The 18,179-nt window shown below is 44.5% G+C and overlaps 1 long non-coding RNA gene across 1 annotated transcript; it reads left to right on the forward strand.

Moving 5' to 3' along the window:
- Positions 1–5,760: 5,760 nt before the first annotated feature.
- LOC131279000 (uncharacterized) lies at positions 5,761–15,017 on the forward strand. Its single transcript, XR_009186344.1, has 3 exons — positions 5,761–5,829; positions 8,159–8,253; positions 14,638–15,017. It is a non-coding gene; the product is annotated as an uncharacterized lncRNA (long non-coding RNA).
- Positions 15,018–18,179: the final 3,162 nt, after the last annotated feature.

An 18,179-nucleotide genomic window follows, 5' to 3' on the forward strand; every position in this document is an offset into this window, starting at 1 on the left:
CCAAAAAATGCTGAAAGAAATCACCGAAGACCTAAACAAATGGAAAGACATTCTGTGTTCATGGACTGGAAGACTAAATATCATGAAGGTGTCCACCCTGCCCAACTGATTATAGATTCAATGCAATACCAATAAAAATTCCAAAAGCCTACCTTACAGAAATAGAAAAGGCAATTAACAAATTCATTTGGAAGGGAAAGTACACCTGAATAGCCAAAATCATTCTAAAAATGAAGAGCAATGTGGGAGGAATTTCACTGCCTGAACTTGAAACACATTACAAAGCTACAATGATCAAAACAGCATGGCATTGGCATAAAGATTGACACATTGATGAATGGATTATAATTGAAAGTCTGGAAATAAATCCTCACTTCTATAGCCAACTGGTTTTTGATAAAACAACCAAATTCATGTTATTGGGACAAAACAGTCTCTTCAACAAATGGTGCTGGGAGAACTGGATATCCATAACCAAAAGAGTGAAAGAGGACCCCTATTTCACTCCCTCTACAAAAATCAATTCAAAATGGATCAAAGACATAAATATAAAAGCCAGGACATAAATACTAGAAGAAAATGTAGGGAAACATCTTAAAGACCTCATGATAGGTCATGGTTTCTTGGATCTTATGCCCTAAGCATGTGCAACAGAAGAAAAAATAAATGGGACCACCTCAAAATTAAACACTTCTGCACCACAAAGGACTTTGCCAAAAGGATGATAAGACAGCAGACTCAATGGGAGAAATATGTGGAAATCACATTACTGATAAGGGTTTAATAGCGATGATATATAAAGAGGTACTACAGCTCAACAATAAAAAGAAAAAGGACCCAATTAAAAAATGGGCAAAAGACAAATGTCCACTATGGATGTGGTAACAATCAGATGATATTATCTATAACAAATGTTCCACCACAGTGTGGTATGTTGATAGAGGGGTGTTGTTTGAGAATTCTGCACATGTGCATGATTGTTTTATAAGTTTACAACTTCTGTCATAAAAAATATACTTAAAAATAATAATAGGGTAGGTTGGGGAAAAAACACACCAAATGTAAGATAAGGACTATAATTAGTAGTAAGATTTTGATAATATTCTTTCATAATTTGTAACAAACATCTCACGACAACGCAAGGTGTTGGTGGAGAGTTGATGTATGGGACCCCTGTATGATGATATGCATGTTTGCTTTGTAAGTTCACAACTTTTACTATACTTATTGTTTATGTGTATTCACATATAAATAAATGATATAAAGATAATAATAATAGGGTTGGTTGGGGGAAAATACTTTGGTTAGTAGTAATATTTTGACAAAGCTCTTTAATCATTAGTTAAAAAGTTTTAACAACAATGCAAGGTATTGAAGGTAGGGTGAGTTATGAGAGTCCTGTATGATGCTATATATGTTTGTTTTGTAAGTTCACAACTATTAACTATACACTTATTGTTCATTTATGTTTATGTATGAGTGATATACATCAATAAATTAAATAAATTTTAAAAATGGGCAAAAGACTTGAACAGACATTTGTCCAAAGAAGAAATACAAATGGTGAAAAAACACATGAAAAAATGTTCAACATCACTAATGATTAGGGAAATGCAAATCAAAGCTACAATGAGGCATCATTTCACACCTGTCAGAATGGCCACTATTAAAAAGAAGGAACTATAAGTGTTAGAGAGGCTATGAAGAGATAGGAACACTTATTCACTATTGGTGGGAATATAGAATGGCACACCCACTGTGGAGGACTGTTTGGCTGTTCCTAAGAAGTTGAATATAAATTTGCTATGTGACCCTGCAATACCACTACTGGGTGTATACTGCTAGTTACCCTCATGTGATATATGCAAATGGGTTAAATTGTATATGTAAGACCATCTTTCTTTGAAACTGAAGAAATGTACGTTTATACTACAAGATGTTAATGTCGGACAAAAAATTATGCTAGGTGAAAGAAACCAGACACAAAGTACTATATATATTGTATGACTCCATCTTATAAAATATAGATATAAATTGATTTATAAAGATGAAATTAGATTAAGGGTTATGTAGGGTTGGGGAAGGCCTGCTAAGGGGTGTGGAATTTTTCTTTTTGGAGTAATGAAATTTTTCTAAATTTTTTTGTGGTGATGAATGCACCATATTGTGATTATACTAAAAGCCATTGATCATACACTTTGGATAGATTGTATTGTATGTGTATTAGTCAGCCAAAGGGGTGCTGATGCAAAATACCAGAAATCTACTGCCTGTTATAAAGGGTATTTATTTGGGGTAGGAGCTTACAGATACCAGGCCATAAAGCATACGTTACTTCCCTCACCAAAGTCCATTTTCACGTGTTGGAGCAAGATGGCTGCCGATGTCTGCAAGGGTTCAGGCTTCCTGGGTTCCTCCCTTCCTGGGTCTTGCTTCTTCCTGGGCTCAGGGTTCCTCTCTTCCCAGGGCTTGTTTCTTTTTCCTCTATGTGCTTACTTCTCTGGGCTCCAGCTTAAGACTTCAACATCAAACTCCAACATCAAAAATCCTCAACTTCGTCCTTTACCATGTGTTTTATCTGTGAGTCCCCATCCACCAAGGGACTTAAGGCCCTAATGACGTGGCTCAATCAAAGCCCTAATCATAACTTAATCATGCCCAGGCACAGATCAGATTACAAACATAATCCAATATCTATTTTGAAATTCATAACCTTATCAAACTGCTACAGTATGTAAATATATCTCAATCAAACTACTTAATAAACAAATAAATAAATTGTGCAAGAATAGCCAGAAATAGCAGCTCTGTAGAGCAGGGGAAGAATAGAGAGATTGAGAAGTGAAGAATTTTCCTGTGTGTCTGTTTTTAGTTTATTATTATTATTACTGAAATAATGAAAATGTTTTAATAATGATTCAAGTGACGAATGAACAACTATGTGATTATACCAAATACCATTGATTGTACACTTTGGATGAATTGTATGCTTTGTTAATATGTATCAATAAAATTGACTTGTTTAAAAAAATTATAGTTGGGTTTAATTACACCATCTTGCTACTTGTTTTCCATTTGTCCTATCCATTCTGTTTCTTGAGTTTTCCTTTACTGCCTTTTGTATTAATCCAAGAGGTTTTATTATTTCAGTCTATTTTGTTTGTAGTTTTATGTCACTGCATTTTTATTGTTACCTTGGAGATTTCAGTATGCTCCCTTGGCCTATTTGCTTCTCCCTGATGCAAGTACAACACTTTTACTGTGTCCTAATAAGGGTACAGCACCTTACAATAGTTTAACTCATTTACTCCCCTCTTGCCCTTTGCACTGCTGTTGTCAAGGCAAGACCTCTACATGCTGTACAGCCCACAAGTCATTATTATTGCTGCTTTAAGCAAAAACTTTAAAACCATTTATCCATTTGCTTATGCATTCTAGTACTCTTTCCTTCCTGCAATTTTGTCCTTCCATTGGAGATTATTTTACTTCAGGTGAAAGGACTTTTCAGCTATTCTTAAGTGCCATTTGCTGGTGTCAGATTCTCTGACTTATCTGAAAATGAACTTACTTTGCCTTCATTTGTGGTGGATACTTTTATTCAGTTTAGATTTATAGAAGGGTAGTTTTTTTTAATGCTTCAAAGGTATAATTTAATTATCTTCTGGTTTACATAACTGCTGCCAAACCAGACAGTGGTCTTGCTGCTTTTGAAAAGTGATGTATCCCAATGATTAAAAAAAAAAAAAAAAAAGTAAAAAAAAGATAAAACAAAAGAAAAAGGTAAAAAAAAAAAGTAAAAAATGAGGAAAAACAAAAGTAAACAACAAAAAAGATAAAAAATAAAAACAAAATAAGTTAAAAAAATAAAAGTAATGTGTCCTTTACTTTTGACTGCTTTTAAAATATTCTCATTGACTTTTTAATTTTAAGCAGGCAAAGATGAATTTATTCGTACCTTCCCTTGCAGGGAAGAGAGGGTAGAACTCAACTTCATTGAAACAAAGGGCAGCAAGCGTTTTGTTTGTTTGTTTTAATTAGAGAAGTTGTAGGTTTACAGAAAAATCATGTATAAAACAGAGTTCCCATATTAACATCTTGCGTTAGCAGTGGATTTGTTACAATTACCAAAAGAACATTTTAGTTTTACTATGATGTGACTAGGTGTCGTTTTCTTTGTATAAATTCTTAGATTTTACTGAGCTTAGAAAAATTCTCATCTATTTTCTCTTCAGCTATTCCTTGTACTCCAATCACTCTTTCTTTCTCTTTTCACGTCTCCAATAACTCATACATTAAGCTTTCTGATTATTTCTTACATAATCTCTTACACTATTCATTTTACTGTTCCTTTTATCTCAGTGCTACAGGTCGGATACGAGCCTACCTCGTTTTATTGCATTTTTTTGTGCTTTACAGTATTGCATTTATTACAAATTGAAGGTTTGTAGCAACCCTTAGTCAAGCAAGTCTATCAGTGCCATTTTTCCAATAGTGTCTGCTTATCTCATGTCTCATTTTAATTATGTCTATATATACAGATATATATGTAGACATAAATGCTATTGCACTTAAAATACTACAGTACAGTATAAACGTAATTTTCACATGCACTGGGAAATCAAAAAATTTGTGACTCACTGAGATATTCACTTTATTGTAGTGGTCTGGAACAGAACCCACAGCATCTCCGAGGTGTGCCTGTAAATAAATTCTTCACGTTTGGGGTTCATTGCTCCTCCTGCCAGGTCTAGCCTGCTGTTAAAGTCATCCAATGTGTTTGTCCTTTTAGACATTGTATTACTTTTCAGTTGTAGATTGTTCACTTGATTAAAAAATATATATCCCAACATTCTATGTAAATTTTCCATTTTATCCTTTTTGTCCAACTTTTCCTTAACGTGTCAGTTTTCCTAATTTTAAGGTCCTTGTCGCTAACTTCTGTTGTTCCTCTCTATTGTGGCTCACATTTTCTGCCTCTTACAGGTGTAGCAATGTTTCAAATGGTATCTTCTCCAGTGAGGCCGCCCCCTTGGGGCACTGAGGGGCTCCTGGGGACTCAGCCCACGGGCGACTCAGCCCACGTGCGGCCAGAGCCTGGTCAGTCTTCCAAGACTCAAGGGCAGACGACTTCTGCCTCGTGGACGTCTCGGCCTAGCTCCTTGGCTTCCCACCCGACCCCCTGGACACCTGGCAGAGCCTGAGGGTGGACCTGCTGCGAGTCCTCTCTGGAGTGGGCCGGGGTCCCTCTGCCTTGCGCTCTGCCCAGGTTGTGGCCTCGCCCTCGGAGGCGCTTCTCCTTCCCGACCCACGTGCCAGCCCCCGCCTCCTCGTCCCGCAGCAGAGATCCCTGCTCAGCCCCGCGGAAGCGTCTCCGCCGCGGTCGAGGCGGCTCTTTTTGTTGCCCTTTGGGGACCTCAGGACGCCCCCTCCCACACCATAACGGGCGCGGACGTGGCCTTCTTTATTTTAGTCTCAAACTTCCCCTTGGCTGAACACACGTAGCCACTTTACTTCCGATGGCCAGGCGGAGAGAAAGGCGCGCGGGCGGCCTAAAGGACAGCAAGAGGCTCCCCGATGCCCCCGCCCCATTTATACTCCCCGCGATCCCCGCCACGCCCGTTCGGGACCCCACGAGCGCGCCCGAGACCGCGGAGGTGGGCGGGGCCGAGGGCCGAGGGGGCGGGACTCGAGGAGTGCGCCAGCGCCGCGAGGTCTCCGCGACGGACTGCATGTACTGCGCCTGCGCAGGCGGAGGGCGGGGCCGCGGCTCGGGTCTACCCCGTACTCCTTCCTACCCGGCGGTGTGACTCAGAGGAGCAACACGGCGAGGTAAGTCTCCCTGTCGGGCGAATGGGGCGGCGGGTCCCGCGAGAGGCCGACATGCCAGGGCAGGGTTTTCGCCCTGAGGTCCTCGCGTGCCTCAGGGAGCGGGCCGGGCGCCAGGAGGCGGAAGACCGACGCTCTACCCCGCCGCGGCCCCGGTGTCCAGGCCTCTCTTCCGGCCACGCCCCATTCGAGCCGCGCCCCAATCGTCCAGGCCACGCCCACTCCCTGCAGCCACGCCTTCCCTCCTCGGGCCACGCCCACTCCCCGCAGCCACGCCCTCCCTGTCGCCCGCCTACTTTTTCCTCCCCCCTTGCCCTACTCCTCTGGCCACTCGCACCCCACCCTCCCTCCCCCTTCACCCCCCTCCCCGTTTCCGCCGCGCCCTTCTCCCCCTCCCTCTCCTTGGGGCTCGGCGCCCCGCGCCCGGGGCCGGGTGGAGGCGGGCTCTGCGGAGGCGCTGCTCCTCGTGCGTCCCGCGCGCCGCGCCTGCCTCGGGTCTCCGAAACTTCCCCTGGTTTGCTTCGTCTGTGAGTCGATTCAGTGACCGACCTTCCGGAATCAAGTCTCTTCTGATGTTCTCTTCTTGCCGGCCCCCTCCGTATTTACCTGCCTAGAGTTCCCTCTTCCCCCCCACCCCCCCACCCCTAAGACGAGCTCGCATTTTATCATTTCTCTGGTTTCCTTGGTTGTTTTTCCCTCTAGACTCTTAGAATTCAAAGGAATAAATAACCTTGTGGCCTCTCTGGAATTTTCTTGTCATGTTGTTTAACTTTTTGTAAGTTTATTTTATGACCCCAGGTAGGTTATGAGCAGTCTGTGTTCAGTGAGAATCTTGGTACAGAAACAAGCAGTTCCAGAAATTTCAGTGGCTGAAAACAATAGAGATATGTTTCTGTGCCAGTTGGGATGGGCTGATTATCCTGCAGAGAACAAGCCTAAATCGCTGAGATGTGGCTTCAAAAAACAGAGGTTTCTTTCACTCTAATCGGGTTAAGCTGCAGGAACAAACAGCCTGCACCTTGACACCTTGGGCTCAGTTACCCTTGGGCTCCATGTCTGGGCTGGCAAGCGCTCTGCGTGGGGTCCATCTCCATGGAAACCACCCACTGACTTTGTAAAGTTTCCCCTGTGTCTCCTGTGCTTCTGTCTACATTTCATTGGACAGGGCAAGTCCCCAGACCTTGCCGACCTTGGAACGTGCCCAGAAGGTGAGGAGAGCAGAGTATTTGTACCTTGCGGGTCCCAGCCCAGAAAACTTCTTAATTACCTTGATCAAATTTGATGATGGGCAGTTCCACTGGTAACTTTTAAGCCTTTTTTGCAGTGTTCAAAGGAAATCTTTGGTAGAATCCCTGTATACGAAGCAGGTAAAGTCTTGGCCTTGTCACTGCTTTACAACCACTGGCTCTTGGAACAGAGACTGAGAAAACCAGCCTCCAAGCCAGAGGGGCCTGGCCTTCAGGAGGGGCTGGGCCTCCTGCTTGACCCTGCTCGGGTTTGAGTTTGCTCTTTGCCTGGTGGGGTCCCAGCCCTGCTTCTCATGCCTGCCTCACCATACGGTTACCTCGTCTTTGCTAATCCTCGGCCACGTTGGAAGAAAATCACAGTGGCTCAGCCTGAACCACATTCAGTTATGGTCACCACGTTTCAACAGAATTGAGGAAAAGAAATAAAACAAGGACCTTAAAGATTCATTTAAAAAATACCACTGAAAGGTGTTTATATGAGTGATAGAATGTTGTCCCAATGAAAAATGCAGTGTGTATAAGTTAGTACGTTCATGTAATTGCAAATGTCACAAAAATAAGTATTAGGTCTTAATTTGGAAGCAAAGCACCCATTTTAAACACAATTGCTGTGCAATTGAAAAAACCCCACATTTATCTCAAGACCAAGTTCTGATTACATTATCACTGGAAAAATAAGACTTGAGAATAGGAAGGAAAGCCTCTGGAAAATGACCAATGGTTACCCATTAGTAGAAAGATTTATTGCTCTAGATTGGGAAATTAAATTTGAATTAAAACTTTTAGAGTTCCAAGAAAAGAATTGACATCTATTGTTTTAAATCAACACGGAGATCTTATAGAAACTAACAGTTTTCAGCAAGAGGATAAGATTAACAGTCTTGTGAAGAAGATACACATTATTTGCAGTTCATAATTTTTAGTTTTAATTGTTTCTGTAAAGAGTTGTGATTATAAATTTCATTTTTACATCATTCTTCACACACTTGTATTTTGTTTCTTTTGATAGAGGGCCTTTATCATGGACTTAGAGTTAAAAGAATTTAATTATTAAGCAGGGTAACAAGCTCTTTCTCTTTTTATAGTAGAGGGGAGAATGGAGCTCTAAAGGCGGCAGCTGTGAGGAGAGCCTTACAAAACTATGGCAAATCCAGGCGAGGGCACCACAAAGGACCCACAGGTAAATTCAGTTCTTGTGGCTCGAGTGTGTGAATAAAGTGAACATTGCTACTGAGCAAGGGTGTGCCAGACATTGGAAGGTGGTTCACAGAATGGTGAGGCAGAGGAATTGCAGTGTTGGTTAGGGTTGTACATGAAATTCAGAGTTGGAGTTGTAGACAATGTCCTGGAAGTCTTTAGGATACCCCAAAACATCAAAGTCATCTGGGGTTCCATTTATGGGGCCTGCGCTGGTAAAGCAGTTTCTTATCCATTTAACAAAGTCCTTGTCATACAATACATCATACAATTAATCCAAAGTGTACAATCAATGGTATTTGGTATAATCACATAGTTGTGCATTCGTCACTTGAATCATTATTAAAGTGTTTTCATTATTTCAATAATAATAATAAAAAAACAGACAAAATTCCTCACCTCTAAACCTCTCTGCTCCCCCTGCTATACATAACTGCTATTTCTGGCTATTCTTACACAATTATTTATTTGTTTATTAAGCAGTTTGATTGAGATATAGTCATATACCATATAATCTATCCAAAGTATATAATCAATGGCTTTTTTAGTGGATAAAAAGTACTTTATTGTAAAATTGTAAAATAAATAGAAAAATAGACTGAAAGAAGTTACAAATTTTAAACGTGAGTGCAAGGCTGTGTTAGATTTAACATAATTATAAAAATAGATGGCATAGCAATAAATACTTGTAAATAAAAATTCTAATATAGTAGAAATTAATTATAACATAACTAATTTTTATACTGTAGTTTTAACTATTGGACATAATCTCTAAGAATGAATAAATTATTAGTTTATTTTTTAGTTATTTAATTTCCATTTAGGCCATAATTCTTTCTAGATAATCAAATTCCTTTTAGGAATTCTTAGCATCTTATTAGAATGAATATTACGGGAGATAACAATTTTCCAACTCATAATTTTATGAGGTAGAAGAGCTAAAAATCTTGTTTAGTAGTAATAATGCTAAATCATTATTGATCCAGATTATTTTAAAGAGTATGAATAAAAAAGGGTAAAGAAAATGTAGTATCCAAAAGTATATCTCTTTTGCAGCCCTCATCAATTAAAAGCAAGTGTTTGTTTTGTATGAAAAAAAATGCAGAATACTGTCACAGGAACAATTTGCCAGTTGCACTGAGTAATTATTGTCCATATACTGTAATGTTATTTTACATTTATCTGGTCTACTGCAGCTCTTTTTTGGTTACTATTTGCATGGAATGCCTTTTTCTAACCTTTCACTTTTTTGTTTTAAAGATTTATTTTTTATTTATTTCTCTCCCCTTCCCCTGCCCTCCTGTTGTCTGTTCTCTGTGACCACTTGCTGCATGCTCTTCTGTGTCCACTTGCATTTTTGTCAGTGGCCTCGGGGTGTCATCTTGCTGCATCAGCTTTCTGTGTGTGTGGTGCCACTCCTGGGCAGGCTGTGCTCTCACTGCAGGGTGCACTCCTTGCATGTGGGGCTTCCCTATGTGGGGGACACCCCTTGCCTGGCATGGCACTCCTTGCATGCATCAGCACTGCTCATGGGCCAGCTCACCACATGGGTCAGGAGGCCCTGGGTTTGAACCTTGGACCTCCCACATGGTAGGCAGATGCTCCATCAGTTGAGCCAAATCCACTTCCCATCCAACCTTTCACTTTTAATCTGATTGTGTCCTTATGTCTGAGGTAGATCTCTTGTAGACAACATGTAGATGACTGTAGCAAAAATAGGTATTGGATTATGTTTGTAAACTGGTCTATTCCTTTGGGTGGATTAGATTGTATTAGAGTCAGAGGTTCCACTTTCACTTGATTAGATTAAGATTCAGGTTTTGATTTGGCCACGTCAGTAGGATGTTGAGTCCCTGCCCCCTGGTGGGCAAGGACTCAGAGAAAATGACACAGCAGGGGAGAGAGTTTGGGTTTTGATGCTGGAGCCCTGGGAAATAAATACGTAGGAGAAGAACACAGAGGAATAAAGACAACTCCATAGACAAAGTGGAGTCCCCAGGAAGAGAATGAGCCTGATAGCCTACAGCTGCAGCTGAACCTAGGTGAGAAACAAGCCCCAGGAGAGAGACAAGACTTATCCCAGCCTACAACTGATATTGGAAGAAGCTGAGTCTTCAGAGGTAGAAGAAGGCTGAACCATCACAAACATCGCCTGCCATCTTGCTCAACATGTGGCACATGACTGGGTGAGAAAGTACCTCTTATGGTAGTTTGAGATGGACTCTAGGGCCTGGTAACTGTAAGCTTCTACCCCAAATAAATACCCTTTATAAAACCAGCAGGTTTCTGGTACTTTGCATCAGCACCCCTTTGACTGACTAATACAATGGGTCATATATTTTTATCCATTCTATCAGTCTTTTGATTGGGTAGTTCAATCCATTAACATTCAGTGTTATTACTGTAAAGGCATTACTTATTTCATCCATTTTGTCCTTTGGCTCTATGTTGTCATTTCATTGTATTGTCTGTCTGCTTATCCTTTAGTTTACCCTTCCTAATCTTCATTTCTAAACTCCTCTTCAAATCTCTCACCCTTATTTTTTCCTTTCAGGCTGCAGCACCCCCTTTAGTATGTCTTGCAAATCTGGTCTTTGGTTACATATTCTCTCATTTTTTTATCTGTGAAGACTTTGCACTCACCTTTATTTTTGAAGGACAGCTTTGCCAGGTACAGAATTCTTGGCTGGCAGTTTTTCTCTTTTAGTACCTTAAATACATCATGCCACTTTCTTCCTACCTCTGGTTTCTGATGAGAAGTCTGCACTTAATCTTATCAAATTTCCCTTGTACATGATGCTTTGCTTTTCTCTTGCTGCTTTCAGACTCCTTTTTATCTCTGATGTTTGTCGTTCTGAATAGTAGGTGTCTGGGGGTAGATCTGTTTGGATTTATTTGGTTTGGGGTGCGTTGTCCTTCTTGGATATTGATATTTATGTCCTTCCTAAGGGTTGGGAAGTTTTCAGTTATTATTTCCTCAAATATTCTTTCTTCCCCTTTTCCATTCTCTTCTCCTTCTGGGACACCAGTAATGCAAATGTGAGTTTCACATTGTCATTCAATTCCCTGAGTCTCTGTTCCATTTTTTTTCACATTCCCCTGTCTTTTCCAGTTTAGATGTTCTGTCTTCAAAACCACTAATTCTGTTTTCAGGCAATTTCAAATCTGCTCTTCTGTGTCTCTAATGTATTTTTAATCTCATCCATTGTGTCTTTCCCATAAGGTCTGCTACTTTTCCTTGCAGGCTTTCGAATTGTTCTTTATGCTCTCCCACTGTCTTCTTAATATCCTTTTTTCAAAATTTTTTAAGATTTATTTTTTATTTATTTCTCTCCCCTTCCCTGCCCCCCCCCAGTTGTCTGCTCTCTGTGTCCATTCGCTTTGTGTTCTTCTGTGTCCGCTTTGTATTCTTGTCAGTGGCACCCAGAATCTGTCTTGTTTTTGTTGTGTCATCTTGCTACGCCACCTCTCCGTGTGTGCGGCACCATTCCTGGGCAGGCTGCACTTTTTTTGCACTAGGCGACTCTCCTTATGGGGTACAGTCCTTGTGCGTGGGGCTCCCCTACGTGAGGGACACCCTTGCATGGCACGGCACTCCTTGTGTGCATCAGAACTGTGTGTGGCCCAGCTCATCACATGGGTCAGGAGGCCCTGGGTTTGAACCTTGAACTTTCCATGTGGTAGGTGGATGCCCTATCTGTTGGGCCAAATCGGCTTCCCTTAATATCTTTTATTTCTTTAGTCATACTTACTTTAAATTTTGTCAAGTGATTTAGGAGCGTTGAGTGATTATCACTAATTGTATTAAATCCTGTATCTCTTCAGGATATTTGGTTTGTTCTTTTGGCTGGGCCATCTCTTCCTGTATAACAAGCCTAGTATGACTTGTTATTTTTTTTGCTGAAGTCTAGACATCTGAATATGTTGGTAAATTTACTCTGATGGTTAATTTCTCCCTCTTGCCTATTTTTTTTTTCACAGTTCTTCTTTGATATTTGGTTCAACTTATTCTCAGTCTTTAAAATTTTCCAGCTAAAGTTTTCAAAATCAGGCCAGGAACTCACTAGTGGGGTGCAGATTTTCTCCCAGGGGTTGGATACAGAGAGCACAGTTGTTGTCCATGCAATTTCCAGACTGGCCAGCAGATGGCACTGGTCAGCACACCTTTCCACAGAGGTGTATGTCTTGGCTTTCCTGTGTTCCTGTGTTGACTCTCCAGATTGGAGATTCAGAGCAGTCTCTGCTGGCTGAATTCACTGAATTCACTCTGATCTCACTCTCCCCTTTCCTTCCCTTGAAACAGCTGACAGGGAGGAAGATGTCTGCTCCCCTTTCAATCAGCTGCAGTGAGGTCAGTGTTTTACCCCAGCTTAATATTTGGGGGTGGGGGAGAGGAGCTCTTCCTGGCCACCCCAGGGCTTTGTAGCTCAGGTTTGTCATTTCGGCTTCTTCGTCTCTCTGTCCCTCACCCTCCTGGGAGTGGTGTAGTACTGTTGTGGTCTGCTGATCCCCAAAGCAGGTCCCTCGGACAGCTTTTGGTTTTTTCTCCATTGTTTTCATGAGAACATTTGACTCTGCCTGTTAGTTCATCACCATCTTCTCACAGTCCTTTAATGTATCTTTAAAGCTATAGATTTTCTTCTAATCACTGCTTAAGCTGCACTTTATCCTTTTTGATATATTTTATTTTCATTACTTTTTAGCAAAACATAATTTCCATTGTAAAATCTAATTTACATTATGGAAATAGCACAATGATAACTAGAAAATGTCTGGGCTATTTAGAAGTGTGGTTCTTAATTTCCAAATATTTGGAAATTTTTATTTATCTTTTGTTACTCATTTTTTAAATTGTGTTTTGATCTGAGAACAGACTGTATAGTTGCAGTCCTTTGAAATTTACTGAGTCTGCTTTATGGCCTAGTTTTATGGGCAATTTTGGTAAACATTCCATGTGGATTTAAAAGAATATGTATTTTGCAATAGTTGGGTGTAGTGTTTCATAACTGTTATTAAGGTCATATAGATTATTATTATTGTTTAAATCTTCTTCACCTTTTCTTTTCTTTCTAATATTTTTAGTTCCACATGGCAAACTATAGCAGGTCCTTTTTTTTTTTTTTTTTTAGATATTTATTTATTTAATGTCCCCCCTCCCCCGGTTGTCTGTTCTCTGTGTCTATTTGCTGCGTCTTGTTTCTTTGTCCGCTTCTGTTGTCGTCAGCGGCGTCAGTGGCACGGGAAGTGTGGGCGGCGCCATTCCTGGGCAGGCTGCACTTTCTTTCGCGCTGGGCGGCTCTCCTTATGGGACGCACTCCTTGCGCGTGGGGCTCCCCTGCGCGGGGGACACCCCTGCGTGGCGTGGCACTCCTTGCGCGCATCAGCACTGCGCATGGGCCAGCTCCACATGGGACAAGGAGGCCCGGGGTTTGAACTGCGGACCTCCCATGTGGTAGACGGACGCCCTAACCACTGGGCCAAGTCCGTTTCCCTCTTCACCTTTTCTGATTTTTTTTTTGTCCAATTGCTCCATCGATTACTGAGAAAGATATGTTAAACCTCTACTATGATTGTGGATTTCTCCAGTTCTCCTTTTGGTTCTGTAATTTTTTATTGCATATATACATATATATGAGTTTAATGCTGCTGTTTTTAAAAATTTATTTTAAAACATTTAATTCTTTAAAACAAATACTCCCTTACCTTTATCCCCATGAGCTCGTAACTTCTAATCTGTTTTCTTTCTCTGCAATTTTGCTGTTTCTAGTCATTTCCTTTAAGTGATACCTTATAGTATTTGTCTTTATATAACTTGTTGATTTCACTGGGCTTAATGTTTTCAGTGTTCTTCCATGTTGCTATATATCTTATAACTTCATTCTTTCTTCTGACTGAATAATATTCCATTGTGTATATGTACTATATTTTGTTTATTCATTTATTTGTTGATAGACACAGGTTGTTTCACATTTTGGTTATTGTGAATACTGCTATGATAAACATTAGTGTACAAGTATTTGTTTGAGACTTTATTTTCACTCCTTTGGGTATATACCTAGAAGTGGAATTACCAGGTCATATGGTAATGTTGTATTTAACTTTTTGAGGACTTGATATATTGCTTTCTACAATTGCTGCACCATTTTTCATTCCACTAACAATGCTCTAGAGTTTCAATTTCTCTATATCCTCTTCAACACTTGTTATTTTCAGATTGTAATATCATGGATGTGAGATGGTATCTTATTGTGGTTTAGATTTGCATTTTCTCAATGGCTAATAGTGGTGAACATCTTTTCATATGTTTATTGCCTATTTGTATATCTTCTTTGGAGAAATGTCTGTTCAAGTCCTTTGCCCATTGTAGGGTGGCACCGTGTGGGAGCGCGGCGACAGCAAGGGTCGGCTCGTCTCCAGGCGCCGGTGCGAGTCGGACCCGGGTGGCGGGAACGGGCGTTAAGGCCCTCCGCTTGGGGTTCGGGCGTACTGTGCGCCCCTCTGCCCAGCTGCACCCGCTTCCCCCTTAGTGGCCTAACCCCGCCTCTCCCCCGAGGACCACCGCCGTGCCATGACAGCCCCGCCTCGCTGCTGCCGAGAACCCTGGCTACCCCGTCTTCTGCCTGCAACCAGTGATGTACCCCTGCACGAACCTATCAGCCGTCTGCCGCCCCCCGGCCACGCCCCCTGCCCCTCCCCCGTCTTCGCCCTATATTAACCGCTGTACTTCCTGAATAAATCAGACTTGCGCACAGATCCTGGTCTCCTCGGTAGTCTTCTTCCTACCGCGCGTCCTCCACACCTTGCCGGCCCCGGAGCACCTTCTCGGAAGGCCCCTCCATGTGTTGCAGCCCTCCGCCCGAGCCCACACCGCCCCTGCAGCGGCCCTCCGGGCGAGCCCACACTGCGACATTTGGCGTCCAACTTGGGGGCAACAACTTCCCGGCCGGACCCCCACTCGCCTCGCCCGCAAGGTAAGGACCCCCGTCTTCGCTAGGCCCTGCCATCGGCGCCATGGGCGGCCGTCTTTCCTCCCGCCAGGCGCCTCAGGTTAGGGCCCTTGCCGGCCTTTTAGACACCAATCATATGAATGTCTCAGTAAAGCAGTTCCAAACGTACTGGGACCTTTTGCTGCCTTTCAACCCCTGGCTCTCCACTTGCCAGCTGTGGGACCCGGACACGTACACTAACCTCATTGACCACGTCACGGCGGCTATGGAGTATGAGAACAAGCGTTTTCCCCCCAGCCTTCTCCCCACGCTCATCGCCATTCGCTCGTGCCTGCAGGGCACCCCCGTCAATCGGGACGCTTTCCAGTGCACCTGCGGTAAGAGCAAGGGAGAGGGGTCTCAGTCAGACAGTGATTCCGACACCGAGTCCTTGTCCAGCCGCCTCAACAATGCCCTGGACTCTTGCCCGCCTAAACCAGACGCGCCTACCTCTCCCCAAGATGGCGAACTTCCGCCTTCTTCTTGGGAGGATAAAGGGAAGTCCCTCCCCCTATACCCGCCCCCTCCGGCCACGGCGCCATCTTGGACCCTGCCGGAAGAGGAGCGGCCGCCATCTTACAAGCCGCCTACCCCCTGGGGCAGTCCGCCATCTTGTGAGGTGCCGCCATCTTGGGACGAGCCACGTTCTCGCCCCACCCCCTGGGCACCCCCCGCCGCGGATCCCTCATCCACCAGAGGGCCCATGGGTACTTGGCCCCCGCGGGCAGAGGCCCCCGCGCATCAGATGCCGCTCTTATACCCGCTGAATGCCGCCCCCTCGTGGCACCGTCCGCAGGATTGGTACCCCTTTACAGCCGACGAAATAAAAAACCTCCGCAAGGCTGTTAAAGAGGACGGCCTCGGTAGCCCGTACGCCCAACATTTGCTTGAGGAGCTTAGCACTCAGCTCGCGGTTCCGTATGACTGGGTTTCCCTCGCTCGGGCCATTCTAACCCCCGGCCAATTCATCGACTGGCGTGCTAACTTTACATCAGAGGCAGAAAAGCAAGTGGCACACAATGCCCGTGTCGGGGCTCGCCATCCCCCGGACGCTTACACAGGCACGGGCCAATTCGCCAATCCAGCCCAATATCACAACGCCCCCCCCAAGTTCTGGCTCCAACTTCGCGAGCTGGCTTTCCGCGCTTTCTGCAGCTGCTCCACCACCAGACCTGAGCCACTTGCCAAGCTAGTCCAACGAAAAGATGAAGACTTCGCCGACTTTGTATCCCGGGTTCAGGAGGCCTGCAAGTGCAAGGTCCCTGGCGAGCGTGCGCAACAAGCCCTTGCCTGGGAACTCATTCTGGAAGGGGCCACCAATGCCTGCCGACAAGCCATCCTACCAATGAAGGAAAGGGGAGTACACGACTGGATCCTGGCCTGCTCCCACATAGACCTGCAGGCCACCGCGCTGGCTCAGGCCATAGCCACGGCCATGTCCCTCTCCTCCGACTGCTTCAAATGCGGAGAAACCGGACATTTTGCCCGCGAATGCCCTCGTGCCGCCCGACCACGACCATCCACGAACACGCCTCGAGACACCAGAGGAGCCAGACCACGCGCGCCTCCCACCCCATGTCCCCGCTGCGGCAAAGGATACCATTGGGCCCGTGACTGCCACACCACCAACAGCCAACGACAGCCTTTAAACGCGAGAGGGGGCAGGCCTCAGCCCCGCCAGCAAGAGGCCGCTCACCCATGCCACCACCCCCTGCCGTAATGTGGACCGTTCCACTGGGACCCAAGAAACCAATAATGGAGTTAGAGGTTGAAGGCCAATGGTTCGAGGGAATCCTTGACACCGGGGCAGAAATATCCTGCTTCCCAGAAACAGCCGCACACAACTGGGGTGTGCTCCCCGGCCCCCGCGTCATTGGAGCCACCGGAACAGCTCCCTCATTTCAAACCAGCCAAGATCTTATTTGGAAGGACAAGGAAGGCCGCCAAGGCACCTTCTGCCCCCTTGTCCTGCCCGGCATCGACAATATCCTCTGGGGCCGGGATGTCCTCTCGAACTGCGGAGCCATTCTATCCACAGCTCCCCCCCAATGATATACGCCACTGCTCGCATTACACCTCCAGCACCCACTCCTCTTGAATGGGATACCGAGGAGCCCATTTGGGTGGAGCAGTGGCCCATCTCATCCCAGAAACTGTTAGTTCTCCGAGCTCTTGTCTATGACCAGCTCGACGCAGGACACATTGAGCCATCCACCAGTCCGTACAACTCACCTGTCTTTGTCATTCAGAAGAAGTCAGGCAAGTACTGGCTCCTCCACGACCTGCGTGAGATCAACAAGCACATCTGCCCAATGGGCTCCCCCCAAACGGTGTGCCCCCACCCCACGGCTGTACCTAGACACTGGTGCGCTGCCACCATCGACATCAAGGGCTGTTTCTTCTCCATTCCACTGCACCCAAAAGACCGTCCAAAATTCACCTTCATGCTCCCGTGCACCAATCACCAAGAAGTAGCTGAGCGTTACCAATGGCGAGTCCTCCCGCAAGGAATGCGAAACAGCCTGGCCATCTGCCAGCTTTATATCAATAAGGCAATTCAGCCATTAAAGAACTTTGCATACATTGTTCATTACATGGACGACCTTCTCGTGGCGCATGAAACCCCCGGAGGCCTCCAAGCCATCGTCACGGCATTACTGCGCCATCTCAACGACCTTGGCCTACAAGTCCAACAAGATAAGGTACGCATGGAGCTCCCCTTCACCTTTCTAGGCTTCAACATCCACAACACCATCACACCTGCGGCCCCCCAACTGGGCATTCCGCAGAAGCTATCTCTGACAGAGCTACAGAAAATCTGTGGGCACATCATTTGGCTCCGTTTGGCTCTCCCGATCACCACCGCTCAACTACAACCCCTCTTCGCCCTCCTGCAAACCGACCAAGACCCTCTGCAGGCTGT

This window comes from Dasypus novemcinctus, chromosome 6 (genome assembly GCF_030445035.2).
Source record: "Dasypus novemcinctus isolate mDasNov1 chromosome 6, mDasNov1.1.hap2, whole genome shotgun sequence".
Classification (NCBI taxonomy): domain Eukaryota; kingdom Metazoa; phylum Chordata; class Mammalia; order Cingulata; family Dasypodidae; genus Dasypus; species Dasypus novemcinctus.